The sequence below is a fragment of the Rhinoderma darwinii genome, assembly GCF_050947455.1.
Source record: "Rhinoderma darwinii isolate aRhiDar2 chromosome 5 unlocalized genomic scaffold, aRhiDar2.hap1 SUPER_5_unloc_10, whole genome shotgun sequence".
NCBI lineage: Eukaryota > Metazoa > Chordata > Amphibia > Anura > Rhinodermatidae > Rhinoderma > Rhinoderma darwinii.
The window spans coordinates 59,480-82,709 of record NW_027461766.1 but is presented as its reverse complement, the minus strand read 5'-3'; the positions used below and the strand labels follow the sequence as shown (position 1 = coordinate 82,709).

General features: G+C 47.7%; 16 non-coding genes across 16 annotated transcripts; all 16 read right to left on the bottom strand.

The window, feature by feature from the left end:
- Positions 1-635: 635 nt before the first annotated feature.
- On the bottom strand, positions 636-826 carry LOC142684361 (U2 spliceosomal RNA). The gene has a single exon (XR_012853992.1). It is a non-coding gene; the product is annotated as a U2 spliceosomal RNA (small nuclear RNA).
- A 1,356-nt stretch (positions 827-2,182) lies between these two features.
- On the bottom strand, positions 2,183-2,373 carry LOC142684360 (U2 spliceosomal RNA). The gene has a single exon (XR_012853991.1). It is a non-coding gene; the product is annotated as a U2 spliceosomal RNA (small nuclear RNA).
- Positions 2,374-3,620: 1,247 nt separating this feature from the next.
- LOC142684786 (U2 spliceosomal RNA) lies at positions 3,621-3,811 on the bottom strand. Its single transcript, XR_012854376.1, has one exon. It is a non-coding gene; the product is annotated as a U2 spliceosomal RNA (small nuclear RNA).
- A 1,292-nt stretch (positions 3,812-5,103) lies between these two features.
- On the bottom strand, positions 5,104-5,294 carry LOC142684785 (U2 spliceosomal RNA). The gene has a single exon (XR_012854375.1). It is a non-coding gene; the product is annotated as a U2 spliceosomal RNA (small nuclear RNA).
- A 1,289-nt stretch (positions 5,295-6,583) lies between these two features.
- On the bottom strand, positions 6,584-6,774 carry LOC142684784 (U2 spliceosomal RNA). The gene has a single exon (XR_012854374.1). It is a non-coding gene; the product is annotated as a U2 spliceosomal RNA (small nuclear RNA).
- Positions 6,775-8,054: 1,280 nt separating this feature from the next.
- Positions 8,055-8,245, bottom strand: LOC142684783 (U2 spliceosomal RNA). Its single transcript, XR_012854373.1, has one exon. It is a non-coding gene; the product is annotated as a U2 spliceosomal RNA (small nuclear RNA).
- Positions 8,246-9,529: 1,284 nt separating this feature from the next.
- Positions 9,530-9,720, bottom strand: LOC142684782 (U2 spliceosomal RNA). The gene has a single exon (XR_012854372.1). It is a non-coding gene; the product is annotated as a U2 spliceosomal RNA (small nuclear RNA).
- A 1,288-nt stretch (positions 9,721-11,008) lies between these two features.
- Positions 11,009-11,199, bottom strand: LOC142684780 (U2 spliceosomal RNA). The gene has a single exon (XR_012854370.1). It is a non-coding gene; the product is annotated as a U2 spliceosomal RNA (small nuclear RNA).
- Positions 11,200-12,471: 1,272 nt separating this feature from the next.
- On the bottom strand, positions 12,472-12,662 carry LOC142684779 (U2 spliceosomal RNA). Its single transcript, XR_012854369.1, has one exon. It is a non-coding gene; the product is annotated as a U2 spliceosomal RNA (small nuclear RNA).
- Positions 12,663-13,970: 1,308 nt separating this feature from the next.
- LOC142684778 (U2 spliceosomal RNA) lies at positions 13,971-14,161 on the bottom strand. Its single transcript, XR_012854368.1, has one exon. It is a non-coding gene; the product is annotated as a U2 spliceosomal RNA (small nuclear RNA).
- Positions 14,162-15,449: 1,288 nt separating this feature from the next.
- LOC142684777 (U2 spliceosomal RNA) lies at positions 15,450-15,640 on the bottom strand. Its single transcript, XR_012854367.1, has one exon. It is a non-coding gene; the product is annotated as a U2 spliceosomal RNA (small nuclear RNA).
- A 1,296-nt stretch (positions 15,641-16,936) lies between these two features.
- LOC142684775 (U2 spliceosomal RNA) lies at positions 16,937-17,127 on the bottom strand. Its single transcript, XR_012854366.1, has one exon. It is a non-coding gene; the product is annotated as a U2 spliceosomal RNA (small nuclear RNA).
- A 1,284-nt stretch (positions 17,128-18,411) lies between these two features.
- Positions 18,412-18,602, bottom strand: LOC142684774 (U2 spliceosomal RNA). Its single transcript, XR_012854365.1, has one exon. It is a non-coding gene; the product is annotated as a U2 spliceosomal RNA (small nuclear RNA).
- A 1,289-nt stretch (positions 18,603-19,891) lies between these two features.
- On the bottom strand, positions 19,892-20,082 carry LOC142684769 (U2 spliceosomal RNA). The gene has a single exon (XR_012854362.1). It is a non-coding gene; the product is annotated as a U2 spliceosomal RNA (small nuclear RNA).
- A 1,272-nt stretch (positions 20,083-21,354) lies between these two features.
- Positions 21,355-21,545, bottom strand: LOC142684757 (U2 spliceosomal RNA). The gene has a single exon (XR_012854351.1). It is a non-coding gene; the product is annotated as a U2 spliceosomal RNA (small nuclear RNA).
- Positions 21,546-22,821: 1,276 nt separating this feature from the next.
- LOC142684745 (U2 spliceosomal RNA) lies at positions 22,822-23,012 on the bottom strand. The gene has a single exon (XR_012854340.1). It is a non-coding gene; the product is annotated as a U2 spliceosomal RNA (small nuclear RNA).
- Positions 23,013-23,230: the final 218 nt, after the last annotated feature.

Genomic DNA, 23,230 nt, shown 5'->3' with positions numbered 1-23,230 from the left:
AACTTTACAGACAACTTCTCCTTGCTCCTACAACCTCCATCCTTGCACAGTTTGTTATTCTTCTAGGTAACATAGTAACAAATCCAAATTGCTGCTCTCTTTGTAGGCAAGCAAGGCTTTGTTGCAACTGCAATTCTTACTTCTTCTTGAAATGTAGGGACGACAGTACATTCCATCACATCCATCTAGTGTACACAGGTAGGTCCATTGTGGCGGGCAGGCGAGCGGGCGGGCTGCTTTATTGGCTGTTTGCTGTTCCCCTACTCCACTCCACTATTTGACTGTTGTGCTGCATCAATCAATCAATCAATCAATCAATCAATCAATCAATCAATCAGTGGCTGGCTCAGGTGCAGCTCTTTAACTTACCTAAAAGGGAGGGCGGAGAGAAGACAAGGAAGGTGAATGAGGTGTTCCAATGTGAAATGCCGGAAACACAGAAACACAGACGACACACAACAAGAGGTGGCAATCTATTCATTAATTGCATTTAATCAATGAGCTCATTATCACTCATGCATTGTCCAACAGGTGTTGAAATAATGGGATTAAAAGGGGAGATCCCTTCAGAAAGACAGAAACAATAGCAAAGACAAAAAACACTTTTGGAATCTGCTTTTAGTCAACACATAAGGAAAGGGTGCACCGGTCCTGGAAATACTGCAATACCAGGTCAATGCGTGGAGTGGACAGAGCAAGCTCTATTTCCATCTCCCTGTTCTAAAAATCCATTTAATATATGGTCCCCAGATAGGGGACGTATCAGATATTAAACTGATAAGAACAGATACTACACTTGATCTTAGCCAAAAGGCCGAGAAGCGATAACCCGAACGGGCCGCGCGTTGCCCGAGCCTGCCCGATACTGCTGTTCAGCCCTTGCAGCGATTCAGCCTACTTCTAGGCAATTCCATGGGGCCCTGCAGGCTCACACACTCACAGCTACACGGGAGGTGAATAAAGGCCGGAGAGGAAGCCAGACAGGATTTGCTTCTTTTGCTTGCACCACAATGCAGTGCTGAAAGAGGAGGAATCTACATAAAAACGCCTTCCTGGCAACGCCCAAATGCCCTGCTGCCATGCAGATAAACACTGGCAGCGGCAGCAAGTGCATGCCCACAGCCACCCCTTGTTCCTTCACACCTTGTATCAGCTGTAATCCAGTCCAGTCCAGTGCTGCCTGCTGAGCAGCACTGACCAACACTGCCTGGGCCCAGGCTTTTATCTCTGAGGCCCCATTATGATGTCAGAAAGCTGGCTCTGGAATCCTGAGGGCTCCACTATGACACGTGCAAAGTTCCGTCTGAACTTTATATAAGACGGTGAGGCTCAGTCAGTCACTCAGTGTTGCCTGAGAGGGCAACACTGCAACAGCCGGCCGCCAGGCTGTCTTTTTTTTGCACAGCTAGTTGCCTCCAGGAGGCCACAAGAGGGAGACAAGGGACTGCAAAATGGAAAATAGGCATCCACCAACTTTACAGACAACTTCTCCTTGCTCCTACAACCTCCATCCTTGCACAGTTTGTTATTCTTCTAGGTAACATAGTAACAAATCCAAATTGCTGCTCTCTTTGTAGGCAAGCAAGGCTTTGTTGCAACTGCAATTCTTACTTCTTCTTGAAATGTAGGGACGACAGTACATTCCATCACATCCATCTAGTGTACACAGGTAGGTCCATTGTGGCGGGCAGGCGAGCGGGCGGGCTGCTTTATTGGCTGTTGTACACAGGTAGGTCCATTGTGGCGGGCAGGCGAGCGGGCGGGCTGCTTTATTGGCTGTTTGCTGTTCCCCTACTCCACTCCACTATTTGACTGTTGTGCTGCATCAATCAATCAATCAATCAATCAATCAATCAATCAATCAATCAATCAATCAATCAATCAGTGGCTGGCTCAGGTGCAGCTCTTTAACTTACCTAAAAGGGAGGGCGGAGAGAAGACAAGGAAGGTGAATGAGGTGTTCCAATGTGAAATGCCGGAAACACAGAAACACAGACGACACACAACAAGAGGTGGCAATCTATTCATTAATTGCATTTAATCAATGAGCTCATTATCACTCATGCATTGTCCAACAGGTGTTGAAATAATGGGATTAAAAGGGGAGATCCCTTCAGAAAGACAGAAACAATAGCAAAGACAAAAAACACTTTTGGAATCTGCTTTTAGTCAACACATAAGGAAAGGGTGCACCGGTCCTGGAAATACTGCAATACCAGGTCAATGCGTGGAGTGGACAGAGCAAGCTCTATTTCCATCTCCCTGTTCTAAAAATCCATTTAATATATGGTCCCCAGATAGGGGACGTATCAGATATTAAACTGATAAGAACAGATACTACACTTGATCTTAGCCAAAAGGCCGAGAAGCGATAACCCGAACGGGCCGCGCGTTGCCCGAGCCTGCCCGATACTGCTGTTCAGCCCTTGCAGCGATTCAGCCTACTTCTAGGCAATTCCATGGGGCCCTGCAGGCTCACACACTCACAGCTACACGGGAGGTGAATAAAGGCCGGAGAGGAAGCCAGACAGGATTTGCTTCTTTTGCTTGCACCACAATGCAGTGCTGAAAGAGGAGGAATCTACATAAAAACGCCTTCCTGGCAACGCCCAAATGCCCTGCTGCCATGCAGATAAACACTGGCAGCGGCAGCAAGTGCATGCCCACAGCCACCCCTCCAGTCCAGTCCAGTGCTGCCTGCTGAGCAGCACTGACCAACACTGCCTGGGCCCAGGCTTTTATCTCTGAGGCCCCATTATGATGTCAGAAAGCTGGCTCTGGAATCCTGAGGGCTCCACTATGACACGTGCAAAGTTCCGTCTGAACTTTATATAAGACGGTGAGGCTCAGTCAGTCACTCAGTGTTGCCTGAGAGGGCAACACTGCAACAGCCGGCCGCCAGGCTGTCTTTTTTTTTGCACAGCTAGTTGCCTCCAGGAGGCCACAAGAGGGAGACAAGGGACTGCAAAATGGAAAATAGGCATCCACCAACTTTACAGACAACTTCTCCTTGCTCCTACAACCTCCATCCTTGCACAGTTTGTTATTCTTCTAGGTAACATAGTAACAAATCCAAATTGCTGCTCTCTTTGTAGGCAAGCAAGGCTTTGTTGCAACTGCAATTCTTACTTCTTCTTGAAATGTAGGGACGACAGTACATTCCATCACATCCATCTAGTGTACACAGGTAGGTCCATTGTGGCGGGCAGGCGAGCGGGCGGGCTGCTTTATTGGCTGTTTGCTGTTCCCCTACTCCACTCCACTATTTGACTGTTGTGCTGCATCAATCAATCAATCAATCAATCAATCAATCAATCAATCAGTGGCTGGCTCAGGTGCAGCTCTTTAACTTACCTAAAAGGGAGGGCGGAGAGAAGACAAGGAAGGTGAATGAGGTGTTCCAATGTGAAATGCCGGAAACACAGAAACACAGACGACACACAACAAGAGGTGGCAATCTATTCATTAATTGCATTTAATCAATGAGCTCATTATCATTCATGCATTGTCCAACAGGTGTTGAAATAATGGGATTAAAAGGGGAGATCCCTTCAGAAAGACAGAAACAATAGCAAAGACAAAAAACACTTTTGGAATCTGCTTTTAGTCAACACATAAGGAAAGGGTGCACCGGTCCTGGAAATACTGCAATACCAGGTCAATGCGTGGAGTGGACAGAGCAAGCTCTATTTCCATCTCCCTGTTCTAAAAATCCATTTAATATATGGTCCCCAGATAGGGGACGTATCAGATATTAAACTGATAAGAACAGATACTACACTTGATCTTAGCCAAAAGGCCGAGAAGCGATAACCCGAACGGGCCGCGCGTTGCCCGAGCCTGCCCGATACTGCTGTTCAGCCCTTGCAGCGATTCAGCCTACTTCTAGGCAATTCCATGGGGCCCAGCAGGCTCACACACTCACAGCTACACGGGAGGTGAATAAAGGCCGGAGAGGAAGCCAGACAGGATTTGCTTCTTTTGCTTGCACCACAATGCAGTGCTGAAAGAGGAGGAATCTACATAAAAACGCCTTCCTGGCAACGCCCAAATGCCCTGCTGCCATGCAGATAAACACTGGCAGCGGCAGCAAGTGCATGCCCACAGCCACCCCTTGTTCCTTCACACCTTGTATCAGCTGTAATCCAGTCCAGTCCAGTGCTGCCTGCTGAGCAGCACTGACCAACACTGCCTGGGCCCAGGCTTTTATCTCTGAGGCCCCATTATGATGTCAGAAAGCTGGCTCTGGAATCCTGAGGGCTCCACTATGACACGTGCAAAGTTCCGTCTGAACTTTATATAAGACGGTGAGGCTCAGTCAGTCACTCAGTGTTGCCTGAGAGGGCAACACTGCAACAGCCGGCCGCCAGGCTGTCTTTTTTTTGCACAGCTAGTTGCCTCCAGGAGGCCACAAGAGGGAGACAAGGGACTGCAAAATGGAAAATAGGCATCCACCAACTTTACAGACAACTTCTCCTTGCTCCTACAACCTCCATCCTTGCACAGTTTGTTATTCTTCTAGGTAACATAGTAACAAATCCAAATTGCTGCTCTCTTTGTAGGCAAGCAAGGCTTTGTTGCAACTGCAATTCTTACTTCTTCTTGAAATGTAGGGACGACAGTACATTCCATCACATCCATCTAGTGTACACAGGTAGGTCCATTGTGGCGGGCAGGCGAGCGGGCGGGCTGCTTTATTGGCTGTTTGCTGTTCCCCTACTCCACTCCACTATTTGACTGTTGTGCTGCATCAATCAATCAATCAATCAATCAATCAATCAATCAATCAATCAATCAATCAATCAGTGGCTGGCTCAGGTGCAGCTCTTTAACTTACCTAAAAGGGAGGGCGGAGAGAAGACAAGGAAGGTGAATGAGGTGTTCCAATGTGAAATGCCGGAAACACAGAAACACAGACGACACACAACAAGAGGTGGCAATCTATTCATTAATTGCATTTAATCAATGAGCTCATTATCACTCATGCATTGTCCAACAGGTGTTGAAATAATGGGATTAAAAGGGGAGATCCCTTCAGAAAGACAGAAACAATAGCAAAGACAAAAAACACTTTTGGAATCTGCTTTTAGTCAACACATAAGGAAAGGGTGCACCGGTCCTGGAAATACTGCAATACCAGGTCAATGCGTGGAGTGGACAGAGCAAGCTCTATTTCCATCTCCCTGTTCTAAAAATCCATTTAATATATGGTCCCCAGATAGGGGACGTATCAGATATTAAACTGATAAGAACAGATACTACACTTGATCTTAGCCAAAAGGCCGAGAAGCGATAACCCGAACGGGCCGCGCGTTGCCCGAGCCTGCCCGATACTGCTGTTCAGCCCTTGCAGCGATTCAGCCTACTTCTAGGCAATTCCATGGGGCCCTGCAGGCTCACACACTCACAGCTACACGGGAGGTGAATAAAGGCCGGAGAGGAAGCCAGACAGGATTTGCTTCTTTTGCTTGCACCACAATGCAGTGCTGAAAGAGGAGGAATCTACATAAAAACGCCTTCCTGGCAACGCCCAAATGCCCTGCTGCCATGCAGATAAACACTGGCAGCGGCAGCAAGTGCATGCCCACAGCCACCCCTTGTTCCTTCACACCTTGTATCAGCTGTAATCCAGTCCAGTCCAGTGCTGCCTGCTGAGCAGCACTGACCAACACTGCCTGGGCCCAGGCTTTTATCTCTGAGGCCCCATTATGATGTCAGAAAGCTGGCTCTGGAATCCTGAGGGCTCCACTATGACACGTGCAAAGTTCCGTCTGAACTTTATATAAGACGGTGAGGCTCAGTCAGTCACTCAGTGTTGCCTGAGAGGGCAACACTGCAACAGCCGGCCGCCAGGCTGTCTTTTTTTTGCACAGCTAGTTGCCTCCAGGAGGCCACAAGAGGGAGACAAGGGACTGCAAAATGGAAAATAGGCATCCACCAACTTTACAGACAACTTCTCCTTGCTCCTACAACCTCCATCCTTGCACAGTTTGTTATTCTTCTAGGTAACATAGTAACAAATCCAAATTGCTGCTCTCTTTGTAGGCAAGCAAGGCTTTGTTGCAACTGCAATTCTTACTTCTTCTTGAAATGTAGGGACGACAGTACATTCCATCACATCCATCTAGTGTACACAGGTAGGTCCATTGTGGCGGGCAGGCGAGCGGGCGGGCTGCTTTATTGGCTGTTTGCTGTTCCCCTACTCCACTCCACTATTTGACTGTTGTGCTGCATCAATCAATCAATCAATCAATCAATCAATCAATCAATCAATCAATCAATCAAGTGGCTGGCTCAGGTGCAGCTCTTTAACTTACCTAAAAGGGAGGGCGGAGAGAAGACAAGGAAGGTGAATGAGGTGTTCCAATGTGAAATGCCGGAAACACAGAAACACAGACGACACACAACAAGAGGTGGCAATCTATTCATTAATTGCATTTAATCAATGAGCTCATTATCACTCATGCATTGTCCAACAGGTGTTGAAATAATGGGATTAAAAGGGGAGATCCCTTCAGAAAGACAGAAACAATAGCAAAGACAAAAAACACTTTTGGAATCTGCTTTTAGTCAACACATAAGGAAAGGGTGCACCGGTCCTGGAAATACTGCAATACCAGGTCAATGCGTGGAGTGGACAGAGCAAGCTCTATTTCCATCTCCCTGTTCTAAAAATCCATTTAATATATGGTCCCCAGATAGGGGACGTATCAGATATTAAACTGATAAGAACAGATACTACACTTGATCTTAGCCAAAAGGCCGAGAAGCGATAACCCGAACGGGCCGCGCGTTGCCCGAGCCTGCCCGATACTGCTGTTCAGCCCTTGCAGCGATTCAGCCTACTTCTAGGCAATTCCATGGGGCCCTGCAGGCTCACACACTCACAGCTACACGGGAGGTGAATAAAGGCCGGAGAGGAAGCCAGACAGGATTTGCTTCTTTTGCTTGCACCACAATGCAGTGCTGAAAGAGGAGGAATCTACATAAAAACGCCTTCCTGGCAACGCCCAAATGCCCTGCTGCCATGCAGATAAACACTGGCAGCGGCAGCAAGTGCATGCCCACAGCCACCCCTTGTTCCTTCACACCTTGTATCAGCTGTAATCCAGTCCAGTCCAGTGCTGCCTGCTGAGCAGCACTGACCAACACTGCCTGGGCCCAGGCTTTTATCTCTGAGGCCCCATTATGATGTCAGAAAGCTGGCTCTGGAATCCTGAGGGCTCCACTATAACACGTGCAAAGTTCCGTCTGAACTTTATATAAGACGGTGAGGCTCAGTCAGTCACTCAGTGTTGCCTGAGAGGGCAACACTGCAACAGCCGGCCGCCAGGCTGTCTTTTTTTTGCACAGCTAGTTGCCTCCAGGAGGCCACAAGAGGGAGACAAGGGACTGCAAAATGGAAAATAGGCATCCACCAACTTTACAGACAACTTCTCCTTGCTCCTACAACCTCCATCCTTGCACAGTTTGTTATTCTTCTAGGTAACATAGTAACAAATCCAAATTGCTGCTCTCTTTGTAGGCAAGCAAGGCTTTGTTGCAACTGCAATTCTTACTTCTTCTTGAAATGTAGGGACGACAGTACATTCCATCACATCCATCTAGTGTACACAGGTAGGTCCATTGTGGCGGGCAGGCGAGCGGGCGGGCTGCTTTATTGGCTGTTTGCTGTTCCCCTACTCCACTCCACTATTTGACTGTTGTGCTGCATCAATCAATCAATCAATCAATCAATCAATCAATCAATCAATCAGTGGCTGGCTCAGGTGCAGCTCTTTAACTTACCTAAAAGGGAGGGCGGAGAGAAGACAAGGAAGGTGAATGAGGTGTTCCAATGTGAAATGCCGGAAACACAGAAACACAGACGACACACAACAAGAGGTGGCAATCTATTCATTAATTGCATTTAATCAATGAGCTCATTATCACTCATGCATTGTCCAACAGGTGTTGAAATAATGGGATTAAAAGGGGAGATCCCTTCAGAAAGACAGAAACAATAGCAAAGACAAAAAACACTTTTGGAATCTGCTTTTAGTCAACACATAAGGAAAGGGTGCACCGGTCCTGGAAATACTGCAATACCAGGTCAATGCGTGGAGTGGACAGAGCAAGCTCTATTTCCATCTCCCTGTTCTAAAAATCCATTTAATATATGGTCCCCAGATAGGGGACGTATCAGATATTAAACTGATAAGAACAGATACTACACTTGATCTTAGCCAAAAGGCCGAGAAGCGATAACCCGAACGGGCCGCGCGTTGCCCGAGCCTGCCCGATACTGCTGTTCAGCCCTTGCAGCGATTCAGCCTACTTCTAGGCAATTCCATGGGGCCCTGCAGGCTCACACACTCACAGCTACACGGGAGGTGAATAAAGGCCGGAGAGGAAGCCAGACAGGATTTGCTTCTTTTGCTTGCACCACAATGCAGTGCTGAAAGAGGAGGAATCTACATAAAAACGCCTTCCTGGCAACGCCCAAATGCCCTGCTGCCATGCAGATAAACACTGGCAGCGGCAGCAAGTGCATGCCCACAGCCACCCCTTGTTCCTTCACACCTTGTATCAGCTGTAATCCAGTCCAGTCCAGTGCTGCCTGCTGAGCAGCACTGACCAACACTGCCTGGGCCCAGGCTTTTATCTCTGAGGCCCCATTATGATGTCAGAAAGCTGGCTCTGGAATCCTGAGGGCTCCACTATGACACGTGCAAAGTTCCGTCTGAACTTTATATAAGACGGTGAGGCTCAGTCAGTCACTCAGTGTTGCCTGAGAGGGCAACACTGCAACAGCCGGCCGCCAGGCTGTCTTTTTTTTGCACAGCTAGTTGCCTCCAGGAGGCCACAAGAGGGAGACAAGGGACTGCAAAATGGAAAATAGGCATCCACCAACTTTACAGACAACTTCTCCTTGCTCCTACAACATCCATCCTTGCACAGTTTGTTATTCTTCTAGGTAACATAGTAACAAATCCAAATTGCTGCTCTCTTTGTAGGCAAGCAAGGCTTTGTTGCAACTGCAATTCTTACTTCTTCTTGAAATGTAGGGACGACAGTACATTCCATCACATCCATCTAGTGTACACAGGTAGGTCCATTGTGGCGGGCAGGCGAGCGGGCGGGCTGCTTTATTGGCTGTTTGCTGTTCCCCTACTCCACTCCACTATTTGACTGTTGTGCTGCATCAATCAATCAATCAATCAATCAATCAATCAATCAATCAATCAATCAGTGGCTGGCTCAGGTGCAGCTCTTTAACTTACCTAAAAGGGAGGGCGGAGAGAAGACAAGGAAGGTGAATGAGGTGTTCCAATGTGAAATGCCGGAAACACAGAAACACAGACGACACACAACAAGAGGTGGCAATCTATTCATTAATTGCATTTAATCAATGAGCTCATTATCACTCACGCATTGTCCAACAGGTGTTGAAATAATGGGATTAAAAGGGGAGATCCCTTCAGAAAGACAGAAACAATAGCAAAGACAAAAAACACTTTTGGAATCTGCTTTTAGTCAACACATAAGGAAAGGGTGCACCGGTCCTGGAAATACTGCAATACCAGGTCAATGCGTGGAGTGGACAGAGCAAGCTCTATTTCCATCTCCCTGTTCTAAAAATCCATTTAATATATGGTCCCCAGATAGGGGACGTATCAGATATTAAACTGATAAGAACAGATACTACACTTGATCTTAGCCAAAAGGCCGAGAAGCGATAACCCGAACGGGCCGCGCGTTGCCCGAGCCTGCCCGATACTGCTGTTCAGCCCTTGCAGCGATTCAGCCTACTTCTAGGCAATTCCATGGGGCCCTGCAGGCTCACACACTCACAGCTACACGGGAGGTGAATAAAGGCCGGAGAGGAAGCCAGACAGGATTTGCTTCTTTTGCTTGCACCACAATGCAGTGCTGAAAGAGGAGGAATCTACATAAAAACGCCTTCCTGGCAACGCCCAAATGCCCTGCTGCCATGCAGATAAACACTGGCAGCGGCAGCAAGTGCATGCCCACAGCCACCCCTTGTTCCTTCACACCTTGTATCAGCTGTAATCCAGTCCAGTCCAGTGCTGCCTGCTGAGCAGCACTGACCAACACTGCCTGGGCCCAGGCTTTTATCTCTGAGGCCCCATTATGATGTCAGAAAGCTGGCTCTGGAATCCTGAGGGCTCCACTATGACACGTGCAAAGTTCCGTCTGAACTTTATATAAGACGGTGAGGCTCAGTCAGTCACTCAGTGTTGCCTGAGAGGGCAACACTGCAACAGCCGGCCGCCAGGCTGTCTTTTTTTTGCACAGCTAGTTGCCTCCAGGAGGCCACAAGAGGGAGACAAGGGACTGCAAAATGGAAAATAGGCATCCACCAACTTTACAGACAACTTCTCCTTGCTCCTACAACCTCCATCCTTGCACAGTTTGTTATTCTTCTAGGTAACATAGTAACAAATCCAAATTGCTGCTCTCTTTGTAGGCAAGCAAGGCTTTGTTGCAACTGCAATTCTTACTTCTTCTTGAAATGTAGGGACGACAGTACATTCCATCACATCCATCTAGTGTACACAGGTAGGTCCATTGTGGCGGGCAGGCGAGCGGGCGGGCTGCTTTATTGGCTGTTTGCTGTTCCCCTACTCCACTCCACTATTTGACTGTTGTGCTGCATCAATCAATCAATCAATCAATCAATCAATCAATCAATCAATCAATCAATCAGTGGCTGGCTCAGGTGCAGCTCTTTAACTTACCTAAAAGGGAGGGCGGAGAGAAGACAAGGAAGGTGAATGAGGTGTTCCAATGTGAAATGCCGGAAACACAGAAACACAGACGACACACAACAAGAGGTGGCAATCTATTCATTAATTGCATTTAATCAATGAGCTCATTATCACTCATGCATTGTCCAACAGGTGTTGAAATAATGGGATTAAAAGGGGAGATCCCTTCAGAAAGACAGAAACAATAGCAAAGACAAAAAACACTTTTGGAATCTGCTTTTAGTCAACACATAAGGAAAGGGTGCACCGGTCCTGGAAATACTGCAATACCAGGTCAATGCGTGGAGTGGACAGAGCAAGCTCTATTTCCATCTCCCTGTTCTAAAAATCCATTTAATATATGGTCCCCAGATAGGGGACGTATCAGATATTAAACTGATAAGAACAGATACTACACTTGATCTTAGCCAAAAGGCCGAGAAGCGATAACCCGAACGGGCCGCGCGTTGCCCGAGCCTGCCCGATACTGCTGTTCAGCCCTTGCAGCGATTCAGCCTACTTCTAGGCAATTCCATGGGGCCCTGCAGGCTCACACACTCACAGCTACACGGGAGGTGAATAAAGGCCGGAGAGGAAGCCAGACAGGATTTGCTTCTTTTGCTTGCACCACAATGCAGTGCTGAAAGAGGAGGAATCTACATAAAAACGCCTTCCTGGCAACGCCCAAATGCCCTGCTGCCATGCAGATAAACACTGGCAGCGGCAGCAAGTGCATGCCCACAGCCACCCCTTGTTCCTTCACACCTTGTATCAGCTGTAATCCAGTCCAGTCCAGTGCTGCCTGCTGAGCAGCACTGACCAACACTGCCTGGGCCCAGGCTTTTATCTCTGAGGCCCCATTATGATGTCAGAAAGCTGGCTCTGGAATCCTGAGGGCTCCACTATGACACGTGCAAAGTTCCGTCTGAACTTTATATAAGACGGTGAGGCTCAGTCAGTCACTCAGTGTTGCCTGAGAGGGCAACACTGCAACAGCCGGCCGCCAGGCTGTCTTTTTTTTGCACAGCTAGTTGCCTCCAGGAGGCCACAAGAGGGAGACAAGGGACTGCAAAATGGAAAATAGGCATCCACCAACTTTACAGACAACTTCTCCTTGCTCCTACAACCTCCATCCTTGCACAGTTTGTTATTCTTCTAGGTAACATAGTAACAAATCCAAATTGCTGCTCTCTTTGTAGGCAAGCAAGGCTTTGTTGCAACTGCAATTCTTACTTCTTCTTGAAATGTAGGGACGACAGTACATTCCATCACATCCATCTAGTGTACACAGGTAGGTCCATTGTGGCGGGCAGGCGAGCGGGCGGGCTGCTTTATTGGCTGTTTGCTGTTCCCCTACTCCACTCCACTATTTGACTGTTGTGCTGCATCAATCAATCAATCAATCAATCAATCAATCAATCAGTGGCTGGCTCAGGTGCAGCTCTTTAACTTACCTAAAAGGGAGGGCGGAGAGAAGACAAGGAAGGTGAATGAGGTGCTCCAATGTGAAATGCCGGAAACACAGAAACACAGACGACACACAACAAGAGGTGGCAATCTATTCATTAATTGCATTTAATCAATGAGCTCATTATCACTCATGCATTGTCCAACAGGTGTTGAAATAATGGGATTAAAAGGGGAGATCCCTTCAGAAAGACAGAAACAATAGCAAAGACAAAAAACACTTTTGGAATCTGCTTTTAGTCAACACATAAGGAAAGGGTGCACCGGTCCTGGAAATACTGCAATACCAGGTCAATGCGTGGAGTGGACAGAGCAAGCTCTATTTCCATCTCCCTGTTCTAAAAATCCATTTAATATATGGTCCCCAGATAGGGGACGTATCAGATATTAAACTGATAAGAACAGATACTACACTTGATCTTAGCCAAAAGGCCGAGAAGCGATAACCCGAACGGGCCGCGCGTTGCCCGAGCCTGCCCGATACTGCTGTTCAGCCCTTGCAGCGATTCAGCCTACTTCTAGGCAATTCCATGGGGCCCTGCAGGCTCACACACTCACAGCTACACGGGAGGTGAATAAAGGCCGGAGAGGAAGCCAGACAGGATTTGCTTCTTTTGCTTGCACCACAATGCAGTGCTGAAAGAGGAGGAATCTACATAAAAACGCCTTCCTGGCAACGCCCAAATGCCCTGCTGCCATGCAGATAAACACTGGCAGCGGCAGCAAGTGCATGCCCACAGCCACCCCTTGTTCCTTCACACCTTGTATCAGCTGTAATCCAGTCCAGTCCAGTGCTGCCTGCTGAGCAGCACTGACCAACACTGCCTGGGCCCAGGCTTTTATCTCTGAGGCCCCATTATGATGTCAGAAAGCTGGCTCTGGAATCCTGAGGGCTCCACTATGACACGTGCAAAGTTCCGTCTGAACTTTATATAAGACGGTGAGGCTCAGTCAGTCACTCAGTGTTGCCTGAGAGGGCAACACTGCAACAGCCGGCCGCCAGGCTGTCTTTTTTTTGCACAGCTAGTTGCCTCCAGGAGGCCACAAGAGGGAGACAAGGGACTGCAAAATGGAAAATAGGCATCCACCAACTTTACAGACAACTTCTCCTTGCTCCTACAACATCCATCCTTGCACAGTTTGTTATTCTTCTAGGTAACATAGTAACAAATCCAAATTGCTGCTCTCTTTGTAGGCAAGCAAGGCTTTGTTGCAACTGCAATTCTTACTTCTTCTTGAAATGTAGGGACGACAGTACATTCCATCACATCCATCTAGTGTACACAGGTAGGTCCATTGTGGCGGGCAGGCGAGCGGGCGGGCTGCTTTATTGGCTGTTTGCTGTTCCCCTACTCCACTCCACTATTTGACTGTTGTGCTGCATCAATCAATCAATCAATCAATCAATCAATCAATCAATCAATCAATCAATCAATCAATCAATCAATCAATCAGTGGCTGGCTCAGGTGCAGCTCTTTAACTTACCTAAAAGGGAGGGCGGAGAGAAGACAAGGAAGGTGAATGAGGTGTTCCAATGTGAAATGCCGGAAACACAGAAACACAGACGACACACAACAAGAGGTGGCAATCTATTCATTAATTGCATTTAATCAATGAGCTCATTATCACTCATGCATTGTCCAACAGGTGTTGAAATAATGGGATTAAAAGGGGAGATCCCTTCAGAAAGACAGAAACAATAGCAAAGACAAAAAACACTTTTGGAATCTGCTTTTAGTCAACACATAAGGAAAGGGTGCACCGGTCCTGGAAATACTGCAATACCAGGTCAATGCGTGGAGTGGACAGAGCAAGCTCTATTTCCATCTCCCTGTTCTAAAAATCCATTTAATATATGGTCCCCAGATAGGGGACGTATCAGATATTAAACTGATAAGAACAGATACTACACTTGATCTTAGCCAAAAGGCCGAGAAGCGATAACCCGAACGGGCCGCGCGTTGCCCGAGCCTGCCCGATACTGCTGTTCAGCCCTTGCAGCGATTCAGCCTACTTCTAGGCAATTCCATGGGGCCCTGCAGGCTCACACACTCACAGCTACACGGGAGGTGAATAAAGGCCGGAGAGGAAGCCAGACAGGATTTGCTTCTTTTGCTTGCACCACAATGCAGTGCTGAAAGAGGAGGAATCTACATAAAAACGCCTTCCTGGCAACGCCCAAATGCCCTGCTGCCATGCAGATAAACACTGGCAGCGGCAGCAAGTGCATGCCCACAGCCACCCCTTGTTCCTTCACACCTTGTATCAGCTGTAATCCAGTCCAGTCCAGTGCTGCCTGCTGAGCAGCACTGACCAACACTGCCTGGGCCCAGGCTTTTATCTCTGAGGCCCCATTATGATGTCAGAAAGCTGGCTCTGGAATCCTGAGGGCTCCACTATGACACGTGCAAAGTTCCGTCTGAACTTTATATAAGACGGTGAGGCTCAGTCAGTCACTCAGTGTTGCCTGAGAGGGCAACACTGCAACAGCCGGCCGCCAGGCTGTCTTTTTTTTGCACAGCTAGTTGCCTCCAGGAGGCCACAAGAGGGAGACAAGGGACTGCAAAATGGAAAATAGGCATCCACCAACTTTACAGACAACTTCTCCTTGCTCCTACAACCTCCATCCTTGCACAGTTTGTTATTCTTCTAGGTAACATAGTAACAAATCCAAATTGCTGCTCTCTTTGTAGGCAAGCAAGGCTTTGTTGCAACTGCAATTCTTACTTCTTCTTGAAATGTAGGGACGACAGTACATTCCATCACATCCATCTAGTGTACACAGGTAGGTCCATTGTGGCGGGCAGGCGAGCGGGCGGGCTGCTTTATTGGCTGTTTGCTGTTCCCCTACTCCACTCCACTATTTGACTGTTGTGCTGCATCAATCAATCAATCAATCAATCAATCAATCAATCAATCAATCAATCAATCAGTGGCTGGCTCAGGTGCAGCTCTTTAACTTACCTAAAAGGGAGGGCGGAGAGAAGACAAGGAAGGTGAATGAGGTGTTCCAATGTGAAATGCCGGAAACACAGAAACACAGACGACACACAACAAGAGGTGGCAATCTATTCATTAATTGCATTTAATCAATGAGCTCATTATCACTCATGCATTGTCCAACAGGTGTTGAAATAATGGGATTAAAAGGGGAGATCCCTTCAGAAAGACAGAAACAATAGCAAAGACAAAAAACACTTTTGGAATCTGCTTTTAGTCAACACATAAGGAAAGGGTGCACCGGTCCTGGAAATACTGCAATACCAGGTCAATGCGTGGAGTGGACAGAGCAAGCTCTATTTCCATCTCCCTGTTCTAAAAATCCATTTAATATATGGTCCCCAGATAGGGGACGTATCAGATATTAAACTGATAAGAACAGATACTACACTTGATCTTAGCCAAAAGGCCGAGAAGCGATAACCCGAACGGGCCGCGCGTTGCCCGAGCCTGCCCGATACTGCTGTTCAGCCCTTGCAGCGATTCAGCCTACTTCTAGGCAATTCCATGGGGCCCTGCAGGCTCACACACTCACAGCTACACGGGAGGTGAATAAAGGCCGGAGAGGAAGCCAGACAGGATTTGCTTCTTTTGCTTGCACCACAATGCAGTGCTGAAAGAGGAGGAATCTACATAAAAACGCCTTCCTGGCAACGCCCAAATGCCCTGCTGCCATGCAGATAAACACTGGCAGCGGCAGCAAGTGCATGCCCACAGCCACCCCTTGTTCCTTCACACCTTGTATCAGCTGTAATCCAGTCCAGTCCAGTGCTGCCTGCTGAGCAGCACTGACCAACACTGCCTGGGCCCAGGCTTTTATCTCTGAGGCCCCATTATGATGTCAGAAAGCTGGCTCTGGAATCCTGAGGGCTCCACTATGACACGTGCAATGTTCCGTCTGAACTTTATATAAGACGGTGAGGCTCAGTCAGTCACTCAGTGTTGCCTGAGAGGGCAACACTGCAACAGCCGGCCGCCAGGCTGTCTTTTTTTTGCACAGCTAGTTGCCTCCAGGAGGCCACAAGAGGGAGACAAGGGACTGCAAAATGGAAAATAGGCATCCACCAACTTTACAGACAACTTCTCCTTGCTCCTACAACATCCATCCTTGCACAGTTTGTTATTCTTCTAGGTAACATAGTAATAAATCCAAATTGCTGCTCTCTTTGTAGGCAAGCAAGGCTTTGTTGCAACTGCAATTCTTACTTCTTCTTGAAATGTAGGGACGACAGTACATTCCATCACATCCATCTAGTGTACACAGGTAGGTCCATTGTGGCGGGCAGGCGAGCGGGCGGGCTGCTTTATTGGCTGTTTGCTGTTCCCCTACTCCACTCCACTATTTGACTGTTGTGCTGCATCAATCAATCAATCAATCAATCAATCAATCAATCAATCAATCAATCAATCAATCAATCAGTGGCTGGCTCAGGTGCAGCTCTTTAACTTACCTAAAAGGGAGGGCGGAGAGAAGACAAGGAAGGTGAATGAGGTGTTCCAATGTGAAATGCCGGAAACACAGAAACACAGACGACACACAACAAGAGGTGGCAATCTATTCATTAATTGCATTTAATCAATGAGCTCATTATCACTCATGCATTGTCCAACAGGTGTTGAAATAATGGGATTAAAAGGGGAGATCCCTTCAGAAAGACAGAAACAATAGCAAAGACAAAAAACACTTTTGGAATCTGCTTTTAGTCAACACATAAGGAAAGGGTGCACCGGTCCTGGAAATACTGCAATACCAGGTCAATGCGTGGAGTGGACAGAGCAAGCTCTATTTCCATCTCCCTGTTCTAAAAATCCATTTAATATATGGTCCCCAGATAGGGGACGTATCAGATATTAAACTGATAAGAACAGATACTACACTTGATCTTAGCCAAAAGGCCGAGAAGCGATAACCCGAACGGGCCGCGCGTTGCCCGAGCCTGCCCGATACTGCTGTTCAGCCCTTGCAGCGATTCAGCCTACTTCTAGGCAATTCCATGGGGCCCTGCAGGCTCACACACTCACAGCTACACGGGAGGTGAATAAAGGCCGGAGAGGAAGCCAGACAGGATTTGCTTCTTTTGCTTGCACCACAATGCAGTGCTGAAAGAGGAGGAATCTACATAAAAACGCCTTCCTGGCAACGCCCAAATGCCCTGCTGCCATGCAGATAAACACTGGCAGCGGCAGCAAGTGCATGCCCACAGCCACCCCTTGTTCCTTCACACCTTGTATCAGCTGTAATCCAGTCCAGTCCAGTGCTGCCTGCTGAGCAGCACTGACCAACACTGCCTGGGCCCAGGCTTTTATCTCTGAGGCCCCATTATGATGTCAGAAAGCTGGCTCTGGAATCCTGAGGGCTCCACTATGACACGTGCAAAGTTCCGTCTGAACTTTATATAAGACGGTGAGGCTCAGTCAGTCACTCAGTGTTGCCTGAGAGGGCAACACTGCAACAGCCGGCCGCCAGGCTGTCTTTTTTTTGCACAGCTAGTTGCCTCCAGGAGGCCACAAGAGGGAGACAAGGGACTGCAAAATGGAAAATAGGCATCCACCAACTTTACAGACAACTTCTCCTTGCTCCTACAACCTCCATCCTTGCACAGTTTGTTATTCTTCTAGGTAACATAGTAACAAATCCAAATTGCTGCTCTCTTTGTAGGCAAGCAAGGCTTTGTTGCAACTGCAATTCTTACTTCTTCTTGAAATGTAGGGACGACAGTACATTCCATCACATCCATCTAGTGTACACAGGTAGGTCCATTGTGGCGGGCAGGCGAGCGGGCGGGCTGCTTTATTGGCTGTTTGCTGTTCCCCTACTCCACTCCACTATTTGACTGTTGTGCTGCATCAATCAATCAATCAATCAATCAATCAATCAATCAATCAATCAATCAGTGGCTGGCTCAGGTGCAGCTCTTTAACTTACCTAAAAGGGAGGGCGGAGAGAAGACAAGGAAGGTGAATGAGGTGTTCCAATGTGAAATGCCGGAAACACAGAAACACAGACGACACACAACAAGAGGTGGCAATCTATTCATTAATTGCATTTAATCAATGAGCTCATTATCACTCATGCATTGTCCAACAGGTGTTGAAATAATGGGATTAAAAGGGGAGATCCCTTCAGAAAGACAGAAACAATAGCAAAGACAAAAAACACTTTTGGAATCTGCTTTTAGTCAACACATAAGGAAAGGGTGCACCGGTCCTGGAAATACTGCAATACCAGGTCAATGCGTGGAGTGGACAGAGCAAGCTCTATTTCCATCTCCCTGTTCTAAAAATCCATTTAATATATGGTCCCCAGATAGGGGACGTATCAGATATTAAACTGATAAGAACAGATACTACACTTGATCTTAGCCAAAAGGCCGAGAAGCGATAACCCGAACGGGCCGCGCGTTGCCCGAGCCTGCCCGATACTGCTGTTCAGCCCTTGCAGCGATTCAGCCTACTTCTAGGCAATTCCATGGGGCCCTGCAGGCTCACACACTCACAGCTACACGGGAGGTGAATAAAGGCCGGAGAGGAAGCCAGACAGGACTTGCTTCTTTTGCTTGCACCACAATGCAGTGCTGAAAGAGGAGGAATCTACATAAAAACGCCTTCCTGGCAACGCCCAAATGCCCTGCTGCCATGCAGATAAACACTGGCAGCGGCAGCAAGTGCATGCCCACAGCCACCCCTTGTTCCTTCACACCTTGTATCAGCTGTAATCCAGTCCAGTCCAGTGCTGCCTGCTGAGCAGCACTGACCAACACTGCCTGGGCCCAGGCTTTTATCTCTGAGGCCCCATTATGATGTCAGAAAGCTGGCTCTGGAATCCTGAGGGCTCCACTATGACACGTGCAAAGTTCCGTCTGAACTTTATATAAGACGGTGAGGCTCAGTCAGTCACTCAGTGTTGCCTGAGAGGGCAACACTGCAACAGCCGGCCGCCAGGCTGTCTTTTTTTTGCACAGCTAGTTGCCTCCAGGAGGCCACAAGAGGGAGACAAGGGACTGCAAAATGGAAAATAGGCATCCACCAACTTTACAGACAACTTCTCCTTGCTCCTACAACCTCCATCCTTGCACAGTTTGTTATTCTTCTAGGTAACATAGTAACAAATCCAAATTGCTGCTCTCTTTGTAGGCAAGCAAGGCTTTGTTGCAACTGCAATTCTTACTTCTTCTTGAAATGTAGGGACGACAGTACATTCCATCACATCCATCTAGTGTACACAGGTAGGTCCATTGTGGCGGGCAGGCGAGCGGGCGGGCTGCTTTATTGGCTGTTTGCTGTTCCCCTACTCCACTCCACTATTTGACTGTTGTGCTGCATCAATCAATCAATCAATCAATCAATCAATCAATCAATCAATCAATCAATCAAGTGGCTGGCTCAGGTGCAGCTCTTTAACTTACCTAAAAGGGAGGGCGGAGAGAAGACAAGGAAGGTGAATGAGGTGTTCCAATGTGAAATGCCGGAAACACAGAAACACAGACGACACACAACAAGAGGTGGCAATCTATTCATTAATTGCATTTAATCAATGAGCTCATTATCACTCATGCATTGTCCAACAGGTGTTGAAATAATGGGATTAAAAGGGGAGATCCCTTCAGAAAGACAGAAACAATAGCAAAGACAAAAAACACTTTTGGAATCTGCTTTTAGTCAACACATAAGGAAAGGGTGCACCGGTCCTGGAAATACTGCAATACCAGGTCAATGCGTGGAGTGGACAGAGCAAGCTCTATTTCCATCTCCCTGTTCTAAAAATCCATTTAATATATGGTCCCCAGATAGGGGACGTATCAGATATTAAACTGATAAGAACAGATACTACACTTGATCTTAGCCAAAAGGCCGAGAAGCGATAACCCGAACGGGCCGCGCGTTGCCCGAGCCTGCCCGATACTGCTGTTCAGCCCTTGCAGCGATTCAGCCTACTTCTAGGCAATTCCATGGGGCCCTGCAGGCTCACACACTCACAGCTACACGGGAGGTGAATAAAGGCCGGAGAGGAAGCCAGACAGGATTTGCTTCTTTTGCTTGCACCACAATGCAGTGCTGAAAGAGGAGGAATCTACATAAAAACGCCTTCCTGGCAACGCCCAAATGCCCTGCTGCCATGCAGATAAACACTGGCAGCGGCAGCAAGTGCATGCCCACAGCCACCCCTTGTTCCTTCACACCTTGTATCAGCTGTAATCCAGTCCAGTCCAGTGCTGCCTGCTGAGCAGCACTGACCAACACTGCCTGGGCCCAGGCTTTTATCTCTGAGGCCCCATTATGATGTCAGAAAGCTGGCTCTGGAATCCTGAGGGCTCCACTATGACACGTGCAAAGTTCCGTCTGAACTTTATATAAGACGGTGAGGCTCAGTCAGTCACTCAGTGTTGCCTGAGAGGGCAACACTGCAACAGCCGGCCGCCAGGCTGTCTTTTTTTTGCACAGCTAGTTGCCTCCAGGAGGCCACAAGAGGGAGACAAGGGACTGCAAAATGGAAAATAGGCATCCACCAACTTTACAGACAACTTCTCCTTGCTCCTACAACCTCCATCCTTGCACAGTTTGTTATTCTTCTAGGTAACATAGTAACAAATCCAAATTGCTGCTCTCTTTGTAGGCAAGCAAGGCTTTGTTGCAACTGCAATTCTTACTTCTTCTTGAAATGTAGGGACGACAGTACATTCCATCACATCCATCTAGTGTACACAGGTAGGTCCATTGTGGCGGGCAGGCGAGCGGGCGGGCTGCTTTATTGGCTGTTTGCTGTTCCCCTACTCCACTCCACTATTTGACTGTTGTGCTGCATCAATCAATCAATCAATCAATCAATCAATCAATCAGTGGCTGGCTCAGGTGCAGCTCTTTAACTTACCTAAAAGGGAGGGCGGAGAGAAGACAAGGAAGGTGAATGAGGTGTTCCAATGTGAAATGCCGGAAACACAGAAACACAGACGACACACAACAAGAGGTGGCAATCTATTCATTAATTGCATTTAATCAATGAGCTCATTATCACTCATGCATTGTCCAACAGGTGTTGAAATAATGGGATTAAAAGGGGAGATCCCTTCAGAAAGACAGAAACAATAGCAAAGACAAAAAACACTTTTGGAATCTGCTTTTAGTCAACACATAAGGAAAGGGTGCACCGGTCCTGGAAATACTGCAATACCAGGTCAATGCGTGGAGTGGACAGAGCAAGCTCTATTTCCATCTCCCTGTTCTAAAAATCCATTTAATATATGGTCCCCAGATAGGGGACGTATCAGATATTAAACTGATAAGAACAGATACTACACTTGATCTTAGCCAAAAGGCCGAGAAGCGATAACCCGAACGGGCCGCGCGTTGCCCGAGCCTGCCCGATACTGCTGTTCAGCCCTTGCAGCGATTCAGCCTACTTCTAGGCAATTCCATGGGGCCCTGCAGGCTCACACACTCACAGCTACACGGGAGGTGAATAAAGGCCGGAGAGGAAGCCAGACAGGATTTGCTTCTTTTGCTTGCACCACAATGCAGTGCTCAAAGAGGAGGAATCTACATAAAAACGCCTTCCTGGCAACGCCCAAATGCCCTGCTGCCATGCAGATAAACACTGGCAGCGGCAGCAAGTGCATGCCCACAGCCACCCCTTGTTCCTTCACACCTTGTATCAGCTGTAATCCAGTCCAGTCCAGTGCTGCCTGCTGAGCAGCACTGACCAACACTGCCTGGGCCCAGGCTTTTATCTCTGAGGCCCCATTATGATGTCAGAAAGCTGGCTCTGGAATCCTGAGGGCTCCACTATGACACGTGCAAAGTTCCGTCTGAACTTTATATAAGACGGTGAGGCTCAGTCAGTCACTCAGTGTTGCCTGAGAGGGCAACACTGCAACAGCCGGCCGCCAGGCTGTCTTTTTTTTGCACAGCTAGTTGCCTCCAGGAGGCCACAAGAGGGAGACAAGGGACTGCAAAATGGAAAATAGGCATCCACCAACTTTACAGACAACTTCTCCTTGCTCCTACAACCTCCATCCTTGCACAGTTTGTTATTCTTCTAGGTAACATAGTAACAAATCCAAATTGCTGCTCTCTTTGTAGGCAAGCAAGGCTTTGTTGCAACTGCAATTCTTACTTCTTCTTGAAATGTAGGGACGACAGTACATTCCATCACATCCATCTAGTGTACACAGGTAGGTCCATTGTGGCGGGCAGGCGAGCGGGCGGGCTGCTTTATTGGCTGTTTGCTGTTCCCCTACTCCACTCCACTATTTGACTGTTGTGCTGCATCAATCAATCAATCAATCAATCAATCAATCAATCAATCAGTGGCTGGCTCAGGTGCAGCTCTTTAACTTACCTAAAAGGGAGGGCGGAGAGAAGACAAGGAAGGTGAATGAGGTGTTCCAATGTGAAATGCCGGAAACACAGAAACACAGACGACACACAACAAGAGGTGGCAATCTATTCATTAATTGCATTTAATCAATGAGCTCATTATCACTCATGCATTGTCCAACAGGTGTTGAAATAATGGGATTAAAAGGGGAGATCCCTTCAGAAAGACAGAAACAATAGCAAAGACAAAAAACACTTTTGGAATCTGCTTTTAGTCAACACATAAGGAAAGGGTGCACCGGTCCTGGAAATACTGCAATACCAGGTCAATGCGTGGAGTGGACAGAGCAAGCTCTATTTCCATCTCCCTGTTCTAAAAATCCATTTAATATATGGTCCCCAGATAGGGGACGTATCAGATATTAAACTGATAAGAACAGATACTACACTTGATCTTAGCCAAAAGGCCGAGAAGCGATAACCCGAACGGGCCGCGCGTTGCCCGAGCCTGCCCGATACTGCTGTTCAGCCCTTGCAGCGATTCAGCCTACTTCTAGGCAATTCCATGGGGCCCTGCAGGCTCACACACTCACAGCTACACGGGAGGTGAATAAAGGCCGGAGAGGAAGCCAGACAGGATTTGCTTCTTTTGCTTGCACCACAATGCAGTGCTGAAAGAGGAGGAATCTACATAAAA